General features: G+C 45.1%; 1 protein-coding gene across 1 annotated transcript in view; it reads right to left on the reverse strand.

Annotated features, from left to right (window-relative positions):
• SMC2 (structural maintenance of chromosomes 2) overlaps window positions 1-8,653 on the reverse strand; it is a 938,385-nt gene extending 929,732 nt beyond the window's left edge. The window contains exon 1 of the mRNA XM_069630781.1: window positions 8,389-8,653. The gene's annotated coding sequence lies outside the window, so the exon portion shown is untranslated. The remainder of the gene's footprint in view (window positions 1-8,388) is intronic.
• Window positions 8,654-14,114: the final 5,461 nt, after the last annotated feature.

A 14,114-nucleotide genomic window follows, 5' to 3' on the forward strand; every position in this document is an offset into this window, starting at 1 on the left:
CACTGCTGAGCCCTCCTCAGACTCAACATTAACTTGAATGAGCAGTGCATGGTGAGGGCGAAAGTTATGGTTGCTTAACTTAACCATAACTAGTGAATTTCTATAGTTATCTTTTGAACGGCAACCATTACGCTTTAACTACGTTTGTTCACTGAATCTCAACGTTTTTTTTATAACTGAAATCTTATTTCTCATGGTGCACTGTAGAAAGTGAGGCTTCACAAAATGAAAACCTTCAATAGTTTTTTCAGTTTTGCGTTCTCATGGGTATTCCAGCAAGAACGCAAAAACGTGCAAAAGAATCATATTAGGAGGGGGAGAAGAGGATGTTTGCCTACAGGATGTGGTGTGGGGAGGTTAAAACGGGACCAATTGGCAAGACGAATAGAAGCCTTGATAACAGACTTTAATGGGGCCAAGCGAGAGACAGGGAGTCTAAAGAGTGTGGCAGATCAATAGAATAAACGTGAAAAGATAAATTAGGAAACCCAAAGCTTGCTGTCATCAAACGTAAGAAAACAACGAGATTTGCGGAAGTTGATGGTGATAAGCATGTGAAGTAATAGAGATGTGATGAGAAAAGGATAAGTCAATATCAAGATAAAGGCCAAGATTACGAGCAGAAGATGAAAGAGGTAGTTGTGAGGAGGAAATGAAGAGGGAGGGGAAGGAGTAGTATTAGCGAGAACAAAAGAGTTTCAGTTTTGGTAGCATTTAAGACAAGGAAATGATTTGACATGCAAGATTTAATTGCTAGAAGACAAGGAGGTAAGATTATTATGAATAGAAGATGAAAAGGACAGAAAAAGCTGGGTATCATCTGCATGAAAATGATGGGACATTCCAAAAGATGAGATGATAGCAGCAAGAGAAGATGTGTACAGAGAAAAGAAAATAAATAAAAGGTGGTCTTAAAACAGAACCACGAGGAACGCCGTGAAGAAGAGGTAGTGTGTCGGAAGAGGAGCCAGTCCAAGATATTGAATACGTTTGGTTAGATAAATATGAACGAAACCAAGATAAAACAGAACCAAAGAACCCAAAAGAAAAAAAAGAGAAGAGTATGATCCAGAGTGCCAAAAGTCGCTGATAAATCCAATAGAATCAAAAGAGAAGAGTGTTTAGAGTAACGAGCAGAGAGCAGGGCATCACAAACAGAAAGGAGAGCAGTTTCGGAGGAGAGGACGAAAACCAGACTGGGAACAGGGAAGAATAGGAGTTTTCAGTGGCAAAAGTAGAAATCAGGGAATAGACAAGACAAAAGAGAAGCTTAGAGAGATAGGGAAGAAGAGAAATGGGTCATACATTTGCAGGAGAAGAGTCAAAGGGGAAATTCTTTAGAATAGCAAGAACAGTAGCGTGTTTAAACAAAGAGGGAAAGGTTGAAGAAATAAGAGAAATATAAACTAGAGCAGTAAGATAGGAAACCAGCAAAGGACAAACCTTACGAATAAGTAAAGAACGAATCGGATCAAAGGGAGAAGCAGTGGGGCGGGTCACTAGGGTATCACGGTATTAGTTTTATGACGGTACGATAACCTTCTTGCCAAATGACGGTATATCATGGTTATCGCGGTATAGCAGGTGGAGTTAACTAATCTTAACAAATATTTTCTAGAAGGTCATAAATTGTCAGATTTATCATCACAAACAAAACCAGACATCCAGGGCCACAATTGGGCTTTTCAACATACTTTCTACTGAAATGCCACCCCTTGCTTCCACCAAACACAAACATGTGTGGAGAGGACAGGGTGCCCTACTGCGACTGGCAAAGCAAACTGAATAGCTTTTCTTAAGTGGTCATTTAGGCTTTTAGCTCCCCCACTGCCTACTGGTGAAGATGAACATGTTGCCATCTTGATAACCTGCATGCCACTGATCACTGGAGGCTGATGGTAGTAGACGCTTGTGCGTGCGCACACACACACACACACACACACACACACACTTTGTTATAGCCTTTAGTTTACTTGTGGGCCAAAAGGTGTTCAGTAATCACGGACATGTTACCCTTTGGTATGGCAGCAGGGATTACCCACAGAGATTAGTGAATTTCACAGTGCGACTTATTATATGTAAATTCAATGATAGAACCACGGAAATCCCCCATTGTCATATGTTTAGAGAACATTATCCATTATAAATATATAAACCCCAAAGCCGCCAACCCAAAGTAAACCCTTTTTCTTCTTGCCACTGTATCTATTCTTCCTATTGCTAACATTGATTTTGTGTGAGGCACGTGTGGTTTATGGAATGGCATTAAAAACTGCTCCAGCTGAAACTACTTGGCAGACGGCACATCTAACAGTGCAAGACCAAGACTGCGCAGCACTTGCCTACCACAGCCTTTCCAAATCAGATTGAAAAGCACACTTAACGGTATAAACAATGTGACGGTTATTGTTCAATTAAGTGGTTCACGGTATCTTTAACGGTATACCGTTATATCCCGAAGAAGTGTCAGAATTGGAGATCTAAGTCAACAATCCCAGGTACACTGTACTATACAGTCCAGACTTGCCAATCTGGGTCGCGACTTTCCTGGACCCGTCAAGAAAGGCATTGCTGGCAGCACACTGGCGCAAGGCGGCCATATTAAACTCATGTTACTTGTTTTATGAAGGTCTATTTGTAACTTGGGACGTGATTAAGGTATATGTGGGGGGACACCCCACTTCAGAAACTTTAATACTGCCGACTCCGCTCAGCTGTGGCATCAACGTGAGCCGTATTCCCATAGGAGCCGGCTTCCTACCAGAGTCTCAATTACATACTATCCCCAGGTACAGCGAAGAAATCTGCTTTGGCGTTATACAAACTAGCCCAGATGACCAGGGGCGGTACAAACACCAGACACTAAAGGGGATTGGGAGAAGGACCTGGGAGTTACCTTCACTGAGACACACTGGCTGCAACTATGCAGACTGACGAAACAGATATCAGCCTGTATCTGGAGTTGAAGGATTTCTGAACAGTGTTCATCTCACCCCAGCCTGCCTTAAGAAAATCTATCCCACCTCAGGGGGGCAGTGCCCCAGATGTGCGGAGGAAGACACCGATATAATGTATATGTTGTGGTTGTGTGGGGCATTAATGGAATATTGGAACAAGGTATGTAACGCACTAGAGAAGACGGTGAACTAACCCATAACATGGGAACACACAACATGCATATTGGGTTATGTGCACAAACTGAACCCATTGAAGCGCACACTGGTAAATATTGGTCTGCTGTTAGCTAAAAGGGTTATATTAATGAGGTGGAAGGGTAAAATAGCCCAGACAGTTGAAGACTGGCTCCGAGATATGACTTGGGCAAACGACAAGGAAGAACTGTATAACAACTTGATGCCCCAGGCAAGCCGGCAGAGGGATATATGGGGAGGTTTCCGACAATAGTTGATGAATAAGAGGTGGGGTGGAGGATGGTGAAGTAACTGTACTGTGATTGGTATGCATACCGAGTTTCTCTTGATGTTATTGGAAACACTTCTCTGTGAAATGTACTTTTAGGAAATATATGGTTGTGAGATGCTGTACAAGTTAAATAAAGTAAAAAAAAAAAAATAAGAATTAGGAGAATGAAGAGAGATATTGATATTTTTATTTATGTTAGATAACCGACATGGACGAGGAGATTGGGGAAGAAATGCAAACAGTAGACTAAGGGACTGGCCGCTCAAAGAAAGACGCCTAGGATGAGTAGATTGAGATTGCAGAAGATCAGTATTGTAGGAGCGTTTAGCTCAAAGAAGAATGTCATTGTATAGTATGTGATAGGAAGAGATAGACAGCTGATCTGTATCAGAAAGGGTACTATGCCAAAGTACTCGTCACAGAGGGATGGTGGGGGGTAAGACATGGTTGAGATGGTTTCTGAGATGGGCAAAAAGAAGAAGTAGTGCGATAAAGAGAATCAAGAAGAATACAATAGAAGACAATGTAGTAGCCGCATCACCAGCAGATAGGACAGCAAACGAAGGATGTATGTATATGAAGATTCAAAAGGCAAGAGGAAACAAATAGAGTAATATTAAAGGCACGAAGATCCAGACGAACATATGTCGGAGCTTCGAAGCCAAGGGAAATAGGGGAAAGGAGAGAAGGAAGATGATCAAAAGAGCAAACAGTGTGCACAGATACAGACGTTAAGGATAAAGATGAGCAAGACAAGAGCCAGATACGTGAGAATGAGGAGTAGAGGGCATAAACGAAATAGGAGTCCAGAATGGAAAGAAACTGAAGAGATGAGCGAGTAGAAGAAAGATGAAGATTGAAATCACTGAGAAGTATAAATGGAGTAGAACGGGGTAAAATAGCAGAAAGCAAGATATCAATGTCACCACAGAAGGTACCCGCAGGACGGGGAGGACGATAGAGAAGTAAAAAAAGTCTGAGATTCAGGTTTAGAAAAGGAGGTAAGTGAATATTCAAATAAAGAAAGTGTGGGGAGGGACAAAGAACTAGGAAAGGAAACAAAAGATGAGCGATAAAGAATACCTGTTCCACCCCCCAAAGGCCAAGGACTGAGGAGTGTGAACAAAAGCTGTGTCACAGATAGAAAGGGATGCATGGATAGCAGTATTATAAGACGAAAGCCATGTCTCAATAACATGAAAAAAAGTGTGCGTTCAAACGGAGAAAAGTGTCTAGGAAAGAGTGGGATTTGTTACAACTAAAGCAAGAATTCCAGAGCAATATTACCAGGTAGGGGTAACCAGAGCCAGAAGGATAGATAAGATTAGAATAATTAAAGGGAGGACAGCAACCAGAACTAGAAGGAATACAATAAGTAAAATTTGAGACGGTCATATTAGCAATATCAGAGGCAGAAACAATCAAATAGGAGGAGCAATATTGGAGCAAGCACGATGATGGACAAGAAGCGTGACCCAGCAAGTGAGTAGGTTGGCCGTGATGCGGCGAAGGAAGTTGGAGCAGCTGTTGAACGTTGCACTGGAGCTAGAAAGAATGAGAACAGAAATAAAAACAGAAAAGGTAAAATCGAGATTAAGAAATTAGCGTCCAACTACGGACAGCTGAAGAAGTGATATGTGATTTTATACAGAAGACAAATAAAATTGCACTCACTTTGGCAATTCACCATGGCGTGTGGTGGCTGTTTGAAAGCTACTTAGAGTCATATTGTTAAAGGGAGTGTCACTTGTTTCTCATATTTCAATTTGCATAAAAGATCAGTTGTCACATTTGGGCTAGCAGCGTTGTTTCCCAAATTAGTAGGAGGGGATGGGGGTGGAGCAGACTTCACAAAAGCATCCTTTGTAGGATTGGCATTTAAAAAGCACAATTCCTTTACTAGAAAAAGCAAGCATAATGCCCCCCCCCCATAACCTGTAGAAGTGATCCCCATCCTAGAATCACAGGATAATTATAGTCGGCACGCCATACTGAGACCCTCTACTGAAGGAGCAATATGCTAGGATAAGAAGATGACGTCAACGCCAAGCCAATTACAAGGTCAGCTAACTTTGGCAAGCTGAAAACTGTCACTGTATACCCTGGGCCATTAGTTACCTTCTCCCCACTTGACATAATTGCAAACAAACAACATTTGCTATGGGCTCTTATGAATCAGATTTAAAAATCATATTGAACAATCTCAATGCATCGTCGGCAGTCAAACCCTATAATCGACCCCAACCAACCAGCTAAAATATTGTCAAAACAAATTGCTACATTACTCCACCATACCAATGGCGATTGAAGGGTAATGATACTTTGTGAACCAGTGCTTTAAATGGGCTGACATGTCTCCTTTTTGACAATTTTGAGTGCCAGGACTTCACAGTGCAGAAGAGTACCAGCGCTTAACCAAGTAGAAAGGTGAACATTTAAAGTATTTCATTTAACTAAACTGTGATTAAGGGCTAAGCATTTGCAGAATTTCTTTTAGTAAGATAGTCCATTTGAACCAAGTCAGACATTCCACAATGCCACCTAGTAGCCATCGTAGTAGCTCGCCTCCAGTTCAAAACCTTATCAGCCCAAACGCAAACCTTTTTCTCCAGGAAAATGTCTTTGTTTTAGAGAGCAGTGCCACTGTATACATAGTTTAATCAGCCCAAGAGACATTTTGCAAGGCTGTCATGACAACTTCATACCTGGTCTCACCCTTATTAAGGATCATCAGTTCAGTACGGTTGGAGCAATGGGCCATGTATACACCAAGAAAGCTATGGTGGGTTTAACGTACTTTTTCTGCAGAGAGAGTTCCCTTACTTTTCGGGGCAAGTCATCATCTTCCCTTACTTTATGTGACCCAGAGTCCCAAATTGCTTTTTTAAACTTCTCCCCCACTGTGGATTCGAACCTGAGCCCTGCAGAGATTCCAGCATAACATTGCACTGCCCTAACTCGATTCTCGCAGGTGTTATTTCAACACTTGAGACATAAAAACCCATTCCCAAACAGTCAAGCTCGACAGCAATCTGTGCATGAATGGCTGTAGGCGCAGCGTTGTTCGCAAGCAATGGGAGGGGTTTGGCTGTGGACATGGGCATGCCCTTTCAGAGGTAGAATGGTGAGTTGTGAAGGGTAGACTGATTAAAGCTGTACGGAACAACGGACACACTAAAATGGTGTTCATTAACATGCATATTCTTTCACTGCGTTTTCTTCAGTCTTGCTAGAACTGTTGTAAAACACAGTGCTGCGTGGAAGGAAGGACCCAGGTATGGGGTGAAAAAGGGGCATGGCAGAGGGAACAACCTTACGCTACCCTTTTTAAATTATTCTTCAACATCCTTGTTTCTCTGAAGTGCTCTTTCTATTGCGTGTTTAGGGGATTGGAATTGTGGTGGGGTCTTTTGAACTGTATGCCCACACAAGGCTGCACTTGCCTACCAAGTAACATGCCTACTTCAGAGGCCTGATCCTTGTCCTAATGTTTGTACCTCTACATGGGAAATCCAGACCGTAGTCTACTGGGAAGAATAAGGTTGCGAAATTCACATCTTCTTAAAATCATGCATAATAAAAAGCTGGAGGTTTGGGTCAAGAAATACAGGCAGAGTTTTACAGCTTGGATAACTTTGCTTTTGGGGACTTCTAGTCTCCCATTCACATGTTCAAAATACAGTGACACTGATACTAACTTGGTTTGGCGTGGTTCTGTAAAGATTTCTAGATCATCAGGATGCTTTACTATGTCATCCTAATACTTTGCAAGTAAACTCTCTTACTAGTGTAGTTCTGAAAAGCAAAAAAGGAAATATGTGCACCATCTAGAGCCTGAAAGAAAAATGGACACGTGCCTAAACTGCCCAGTGAATTGCATCACTGCTTAATCAAAGTTTGTGTTACTGTGAAAATTATTTAACATCACTGTGCCTTTCTTTCAAAAATTGGGAGATTCCAAAGGCTCCCACCTTTTGCAATTCACAATACGGACTCTAAAATAGGGCCAAAAACAAGTTGCAATTGATGGGAATCATTGAGAAATGAGTAAATTATGTAGACAGAATTCAATAAAAACTTAGCAATATCAGTGCACCTTTACACTGGTGCTTATTTATGAAATAACGGACTGACATTTCAGGTCGCCATACACCCAAGGCACAAGCTCAAAGAAAACGAAGACTTCCAGAGATTAAAATGGGAGTCACACCATGAGAGTGGGGCGGTGGGAGGCGAGGGAAGAGACAAATAGAAAGGGGCATAGAGAGTGAGCCATGAAGTGCAAGAAACACGCGCATTTAAGAAAGGTATGGGTCGAGAGCTCGGCGACAAGAATAACTTTTGGACAGTGCTGGTTCTCCTCCCACTGCAAGCCTAGTTTGGTACTAATTGTTTCTATTTAAAAACGGATGTAAACATACTGTATTTTTATATGTTCACTTAGTAAAACCTCCTTCTGGTTACAAAAGGAGCGCTCCGAAATAACAGCTGGGAAACTAACCCAAACATCAGCACATCCACTTGAGGATACTGGTGTAACGCCCGGTTTCCCGGACTGCATCTGTGCGAGCATCTCAAGGCCAGATTCACCAAATGATGTGTTGATTTTGTTTACTTGTCAATCATACATCGTAGCGCAGTAATGTGCGCACAACAAAACGCTGGCATTTTGAGCGAGCTGTTATAAAAGCTTTTGGATGTGAACGTTAAATATTTGTGCTTCCCATTATAGCGGTACATGGTACACTGCACAGTTTCTACAAGAAATGATACCGTGCGGTGCTTTTTTTTCTGGGCAAGCACCATAGTTACAGTCAGTGGAAATCTACAGGGATGACAAGTACTAGAGGACGCCCCCCCTGTCTGAAATGTTGCAAAAAGCGCCTGACAGCTCAATCCCGGGAACGGTACTGGCTTTATTGCTCATTTAAAAGAGCAGAATGCGCCATCTCCTCCAATACTTACCGCACAGACTTTGCTGAAGGCCGCTTCTTTGCCGGTTCCAGAACTTGAAATTTGGCGCCGTGAAGAGGAGCCGTTTTCCCTTAAGGAATGCCCTTGTCGCGCCTTTCTGCCGCTTTCCTCGTCCTAAATCTTATTTTGTCATTTGGGTATCGCAAGTTTAACAGACGCATAGAGGGTGATACATTTAGGAGTTTAATGTACTTTACAAGGTTATAATAGAGCGTATTCTTCTTATCGCCCGGGCAGGCATTTGCTTCGACAGTCCGGTTGTAGAGAGGGGTCCTTCCGAAGCGTAAATACAGGCTTTGGAAAGACCCATGACCATCAAACCACAATGTAGCCGCCATGTTTGAAGGGGCAGTGTATAGGTTCAAAAAGGTAGACTTAATAACTAGAAACCCACAGCAGCCAATGTTTAAAGCATGTTTACGCCAGCTTCATAAGGTATGTATTTGATTAAATTAGTAATCAAAACAACACATCAAATGTGAGAAAGTATGTTTGTAAAATTGTTGTTCTAAATGTATTGATAAAAGACGTGCTATGATGGCAATACATTAAAATTGAACTACCTCAACAAATCCTGGTCGGGTGTCTCCCATCAACCATTGAGCAGTAAATATTTTCATGTGAAAGGTAATACGCCGGACGCCCCAGGAAGTTAACGTGCTCGAAGCTCTTTTTTTTTTTTTTTTTTTTTTTTTAGTTCTTTTCTGTTGCTTCAACACCCGAGCCCAATGACGTATTCTGTATCGTGATGGTGACTTGAGTGTGGAACAATCATCTACCTTGTAGGATTGTGTGTTGTGGCGTATGGTCTGAAGACATGTACACCATACACAGCAATTTGTACTTTAATACATATTTGTATGTCGTTCCTTGGAAATCATTAGCAACTAATATCCTGTTCTGAGTAGGGTGGCCAACTCTTTGAAAGTATTTCGCGGGACACTTGCCCACAAGGCGGCGATGACGTCACAACGTCATTCCCGTTTGGCCCGCTCCTTTTTTCATTTGCATTTTTTTAATGGTTCCTTCAGAGCCTGCAGGTCGAGCTGTAACGCTCTGACACCAGGCTTAATTGAAATGCAAATAGTTTGTCCTTTGTGGTGTCGCCACCATAGAGTTAAAGAGAGGAACAGTCCTCTCTCTTTGTTTGTTAGTTGTTTGAGTGGGCTGCGCCCCATGCAACAGGAAAGGGAGGGGTTACCGCCCAGCGCGGCAGTTATGTTTGGAGAAATAAAGTGCAGGACGTGTTGCACCCCAGCTCCCGTGTCAGCCTGCTTCTTTGGGGCCGAGGGACGCATGAGAGCGTGAGGAGGTCCACGCAGGGGACACTACATCTGGCGACGAGGCGGACACGCGGCCCGCTGTGCCCGCCACCTCAGGTCGCAGCGACCGGCGCCCGCGGCGCCTCCGCCCTCCGACCGCCGAAGATAGAGGGTCGGAGCGTGAGTCTTCCCACCGCCGGAAGAGGCCCCAAGCGCGCATCCCACGGGTGGAGCAGGAGCTGCAGCTCCCCGTGTGCCAACATTCCGGGCGGAGGAAAGAGAAGTCCTTCTCCCGCCGACGGCACCAACGCCGGCAGGCGTGCATCCAGCGCCGCGGGTGGAGCAGCGGCTCCCCGCACCGTGCATCCGGGCGGTTGAGGAGCTCTGGCCTCCCGCCAACGGCAGAGGATCACCAGACACATCGTGCCCACGCTGCACTGCAAAAAAAAAGGGTAAGCAATAACCCCAGTCCAGGCAGTGAGTCCAGAGGCACATCTGCAAGGCCTCATAGGGCCCCACGTAGCCACCCATACCTGATTTGACACGAGGAGAGTGAATCCCCTCAGACACAGCGCCACATAGTGGCAGTCAGACGTCACCGCACTTGCAGACACTAGTCAACCAAGATCAAGCCCATGAGTGGCTCCGGTGAGGAATCACCTACCGCCACAGCGACCCCAGCCCGCAGGGCATCACTCACAGTCCGAGCAACACCAGCACATGAGGAGGGATCCTCCGTCCCAGCGTCCCCGCACAGGAAAATGACGGACAGCCTTCTGGCCCAATTGCCAGCAAATTTTGACCTCACAGAGACAAGCACCCTGGGGTCAAGGTGGAGAAGATGGCTGAGAGACTTTGAAGTATGCCTGAAGGCAGCTGGTCCACTAGCGGATGAACAAAAACTAAATCTTCTAAATAATGCGGTTGGCTCCAATGTACGAGATATCCTTGAGGAAATGCCGGAAGACACCATAGATTCATACATCAAGCTAAAGACATCGCTCACAGAGTACTTCACACCCCACACAAACGTAGACTACGAAAGGCACATATTCCACACTACCAAGCAAAACAAAGGAGAGTCCATAGACGCATTTGTCATGAGACTGAGATCAAAAATGAAGCATTGTGACTTCAACAACTACTCAAATGAGGAGGCCCTCAGGTCACAGATCATAGTGGGGTGCGAAAGTGCGGAATTCCGGAAGAGACTACTACAGCAGCCGAGGAGTCTAGAAGAGATCCTGCGCCTAGCGAGATCTGACGCTGCCCTTGCAGCGCAAGTGGCAGGCCTGGATGACATAAAGATCACGCACGGCAAGCAAGAAAGCATCCATAAGCTGGAGGCTATGGCAAGAACCAACCAAGACCCTTTCTGCTACAGGTGTGGCCACGAATATCCACAAAGGAACCTGCCCGGCCATGGGACAGACGTGCTCCGCATGTGGTGGCGAAGACCACTACAAGTCTGTATGCCTGATTTTTCGCAGCAGAATGAGAGGCGCCAACAGAAACGGGAAGCCTTTGATGGAACCAGAACAACACCAAACCTCCCGCTACAATAGGGCAACGCACCACTTCCAGGAACAAGGGCGGCGCCGTCCTCACGACGACCAACCGGAAAGAAGGCAAGAGAGGAGAGAATGGAGGGAGAGCAAAGCCACTCAGCCAAAAGCGAGGAGACGACCCAGAAGATATGTGAGATGCCTCATAGAACAATCACAATCAGAGAGTGTGTCAAGCGCATCCTCAGAAGAGAGATCCCGTAGGCCGGAAATGCAACAATAAGCACCACGGAAGAAGGGATATCTATATGCTCTTGGAAATGACAAGGCCAAAGAACACAGCCCGATACTAAGAATACGAATAAACCAAACAACGGCAGAATTCCTAATAGATACGGGAGCAACCGTGAACGTGATAAGCGAAGAGGTATACCAAAGCATACCGAACGCCCCTCGCCTACAGCCAGCAAGAGCCCTCATCTATCCCTATGGCTCAAAGACACCCCTAGCCTGCAAAGGGTTCTTCATGGCATCATGCCAGTACAAAGAGCATACGAAAAGCATCCCCATGCACGTGCTAGAAGCCGCCACCGAGAGTGGATGCATCTTGAGCTATCGGTCAGCCATAGAGATGGGGCTCATTCACATACTATACCGCCTCATGGTGCACAAGTATCTAGACCCAACAGCAAGCATCGATCAAATATTCCCGGCGCTATTCAAAGGCCTAGGAAAACTAAAAGGAAAACAAATTGAACTTCACATCGACCCCCACGTCACTCCAGTAGCCCAGCATTACAGGGGCATCCCCATCAACATTCAACGGCAAGTTGAAAACGAACTAACTAAGTTACTAGAAGCCGACATCATTGAGCCCGCGGAAGGCCCTACACCGTGGGTCTCTCCCATAGTACCAGTACCCAAGCGAGACTCTCCAGACATTAGGATATGCGTAGACATGAGGAGACCGAATGAAGCCATTCTAAGAGAACGACACCAAGCCCCCCGGATAACGGACATGGTACATCTCTTAAATGGGGCGACAACGTTCTCAAAGTTAGACCTAAACAAAGGCTACCACCAGCTGGAGCTCAGCAAAAACTCGCGATACATAACAACATTTGCCACCCATCTAGGTTTATTCCGTTACAAGCGACTCAGTTTCGGAGTATCCTCAGCGGCCGAAATTTTTCAAGAAGAGATCCACAATGTCATCAAGCATGTGCCCAACTGCTTAAACTACAGCGATGACATTCTGGTGTTTGGCCAAACTCAAGAACAACATGACGACACATTGATGAGAGTCTGCATGGCCTTAGAGGAAGCCCAACTAACACTCAACAAAGAAAAGTGTGAGTTCCGCAAGAAGACACTCAGATTCTTCGGACACATATTTTCAGAAAAGGGCATGACACCAGACCCCGAGAAAGTCAGTGCGCTCCGTGAAGCTGAACCGCCTACAACAACATCAGACCTCAGATCATTCCTGGGGCTCGCAAGCTACTGCACAAGATACATATGTGACTTTGCTTCCATCAGTGAACCCCTGAGAGCTCTAACCAAATTAAACACTGAGTTTGTGTGGTCAACCAAATGCCAAGAAGCATTCCAGACCATCAAGGACCGTATCTCAGATGACCGATACTTGGCGTACTTTGACCCCAAGAAGACAACAGAACTAGTTGTAGACGCCAGTCCCGTTGGGCTGGGTGCCATTCTCACGCAACTGGACGACAAAGACGGAGGCGGGAAACACATAGTATCTTACGCCAGTCGAAGCCTATCAAAAACCGAACAAGCCTATTCTCAGGCAGAAAAGGAAGGTCTGGCAGTTGTCTGGGCCTGCGAGCATTTTCACCTATTCCTATACGGAAAACCTTTCACAGTGGTGACGGATCATCAGGCACTCACTTTCATCTACGGCAACCCACAAGCCAAAATGCCACCAAGGATAGCCAGATGGGCACTCAGGCTGCAGGATTATCGATTCACCATCATACACCGACCAGGGAAAGAACAAAACCCCGCGGACTTTCTTTCTCGACACCCCAAAATAAAGAGCGAACCCGAACAATCTATTGCTGATCAATACATCAGATATGTCGTCCACAGCAGCACCCCGCAAGGACTCGACACAGAACAAATAACGAGAGAGTCCAACGCAGACCAGGGAATACAAACCATCCTGAGGTGCCTTGAAACAGGAAGGTGGAAACATGCAAAACAGATCCGAGAGACAATGAATGAGGAAACCAAACAAGACATTACGTGCTTTTTGGCCGTAAAAGAAGAACTTGCAAAATCAGAGGAAGGACTACTACTAAAGGGGACAAAGTTAGTAATACCACGAAGCTTACGCCAGAAGGTACTAGAGCTAGCGCATGAAGGACACCGGGGAATTGTGTCCACAAAAAGGATGCTGAGGCAAAAGCTATGGTTTCCCCAACTAGACGTCTCGGTGGAAGAACTATTAATTAACTGTCCCACCTGCGCCATCGTAAAACCTCACACAGTCCCGGAACCACTACGAATGACCACACTACCAGAAGGAGTTTGGGAAGAGATCGCCATCGACCATTTTGGGCCCATGGAAGGAGGTGAATACATCCTGGTAGCCATAGACGAATACTCTAGATATCCCGACCTACAGATCATCCCATCCACCGCCGCACATCACACCATCCCGGCACTGGATCGAATGTTCACAACATATGGCATACCAAAAATTGTAAAGTCCGACAACGGACCACCTTTCACGGGACAAGACTTTCAAAGATTCGCAGAATACATGGGTTTCCGTCATCGCAAGGTAACACCGCTATGGCCTCAAGCGAATGGCACGGTGGAAAGATTCATGAGCAACATCAAGCGCACAACCCAGATCGCACGCCTCACAGGTGAACCTGTTGAAAAAATGCTGTATCGACTAATGCGTGATTATAGGAACACC

This window comes from Ambystoma mexicanum, chromosome 6q, assembly GCF_040938575.1.
Source record: "Ambystoma mexicanum isolate Mex_15411 chromosome 6q, UKY_AmexF1_1, whole genome shotgun sequence".
NCBI lineage: Eukaryota > Metazoa > Chordata > Amphibia > Caudata > Ambystomatidae > Ambystoma > Ambystoma mexicanum.